The sequence below is a fragment of the Octodon degus genome, unplaced genomic scaffold (assembly GCF_000260255.1).
Source record: "Octodon degus isolate 3935 unplaced genomic scaffold, OctDeg1.0 scaffold00090, whole genome shotgun sequence".
Taxonomy (NCBI): Eukaryota; Metazoa; Chordata; class Mammalia; order Rodentia; family Octodontidae; genus Octodon; species Octodon degus.
In genome coordinates this window covers 2,674,935-2,677,386 of record NW_004524666.1, presented here as the reverse complement: position 1 = coordinate 2,677,386, position 2,452 = coordinate 2,674,935, and the positions used below count along the sequence as shown (strand labels likewise).

Genomic DNA, 2,452 nt, shown 5'->3' with positions numbered 1-2,452 from the left:
GACAAGATTATGGTCAACCAATGGGGTTACAAGCACCATTGCTCAAGTAAAATTGATTAGGCCCAGGACCAAATGGGGGGGGGGGCGAGTCACATAGTAAGGGGGCATGAATATAAGACAGGACCTTATCTGGTAGCCATCAGTTAAGGATTCTTTTTTGGCTTTCTCAGGGTAATGACCAATCCCTGATGCTATTATTTAGGGAAGTTATCATTTGTTTGCTCTTTAGGTCCGGCCCACAGCAGGAGCATCCCTCCCTCCCACAGTTGCAAGGTTTTTTGTCCTTTGTGCTGTCTCCTTGTGGGCCTGGCCCTGTTTGACTTCCTATAATATTCTATCTAATTTGGCTGCCTGCAACATACTCCCCTCTGAAGAAGTAACCCGAGCTTCAGTGAAGGAAGCATGGGTGATGATCACTCTGGCTTCTTCAGACAGAAAGGGGTTGTAGTTGTTGATTGGCAGTCAGATATACTCTTCAAAGGTTCTATCTAAAGACCCTCAATAGACATCAGATACTTTCATCTTGGGTAGACGTATAACTTTGAGTCTGCATGGTTATCTGGGTTTTGGTATCTTCTAGGAAGAACAAATTTTCTGAGAAATTAGAGCACAGATGATCAAAGCATGAATATTCAAGCTCACAGGTATAAACTTTTCAAGCTCAAAGTTTATAAACTTTTTTGAGACCTAGCAATAGTAACTCACTACCTCTTAGACCCCTTTATTCATGGAGTCTGACAGTTTGCTATAAGTCACTCTAGCTTTAGTTAAGAGACATCACACCTGTATTAACTATGAGCATGAAATACCTGAGTTACATCAGAAATCAACCAGATTAACTTATATACTTATCATGAAATAAGAGTTTTACTTTTAATTGATATGTATGTAGAATTAAATAATTATGCTTGCTAAATAATATTGATTTTGTTAAATGTCAATATAATCTGGTAAACGTCCAATGGCATGCTGTCATTTTAGTAATATAGATAAGATTCTATATTGAATCACTTAAGACAACAATTATTAGGCAAAATATTTTATGAAAAGGTGTTCTAGATAGCTCAGTGGATCAAAGCTCCTGAGTAGGCTGACACAGGAACCAAAGTTTGATCTCCTGTGTGTTGTGTGGCCTTGCCCCCAGGGCACACTGAGATGATGAATGAGACTGGGTAGGTGACTCATGCCTGTAATCCCAGCTCTTGGGAATCTGAAAAGAGGATAATCACTACAAGTCTGATCTGTGTAGTAAAACTTTGTAGACCATGTACTAAATTTTTAAAAAAAAGTTTTTAAAAAATGTTATGAGGCCTGTCTGCCCAACCTTCAGCAAAGCTGCTACTATGTTCTCTCAGGGGAACATTGTTGGGCTGTCAGCCTGGGCCTTGCAGCAGCAATGGCTCAAAGTCCAAAGTATGGCAACTTTGAAAGATATTACCAGGTGACTAGTCGATCAAAAACATCCAGAAAATTACCAACTCTATGAAAAGAGTAGCAGCAGCAAAATATGCCCAAGCTGAGAAGGAGCTGAAACTGGCTCGATTATATGGAATAGGACCTTTTGCTCTGTATTTAAAAGCTGATAGTAAGGTACCTAGAGGAACAGAAGAAACACCTTTTCATCAGTGTATCCTCGGATCGAGGGCTTTGAGGTGCTATTCATTCCTAGGTCGCTAAACAGATAATGAGTTGGCCACACTCATGGGAGCTGGAAAAATGGTTATGTTCCTTGGAATTGGTGATAAAATTAGGGGCATACTTTCCAGGACTCATTCTGACCAGTTTATGGTGAACTTCAAGGATATGGGAAGAAAAGCCCCCTAGTTTTGGAGATGCATCATCATTGCTCTTGAATGACTCAATTCTAGATATGAGTTTGATGAGGACTCTGTTATCTTTAATCAATTCAAGTCTGTTATCTCCTATAAAACAGAAGAAAAGCCCATCTTTTCTCTTAATACCATTGCAAATGCTGAGAACATGAGCATCTATGATGATGCTGATGTGCTGCAGAATGGCCAAGAGTACAGTTTGGCTGATATAATCTACTACTCCCTGAAGGAACTCACCACCAGCGAGCAAAGCACCAGAATGATGGTGATGGGCAATGCCAGCAAGAACACTTCTGAGATAATTGATAAATTGACTTTGACATTCAATAGCACACTCCAAGCCGTCATCACCAAAGAGTTGACTGAAATCATCTCTGCAGCAGCAGCAGCTCTGGATTAATGAAAATCAAGTTCCATCCTCAGACAAGAGTTAAAGAAAGAAAATTCAGCAAGCTGATGTTGTTTAGAGCTTACTATTGTCTTTGTCAGAAGAAATGTGGTCTATTGTTTGAATTACTAAAGACAGAAAGATATTTATAAATTACCTTACAATAAACAACTTACAATAAGAAAAAATTATGGAAAATAAATTATGTCACCCATAATTTATTTATTGATTT

The 2,452-nt window shown here is 38.9% G+C and overlaps 1 pseudogene; it reads left to right on the top strand.

The window, feature by feature from the left end:
• The first annotated feature begins 1,343 nt into the window (after positions 1-1,343).
• Positions 1,344-2,232, top strand: LOC101564348 (annotated as a pseudogene).
• Positions 2,233-2,452: the final 220 nt, after the last annotated feature.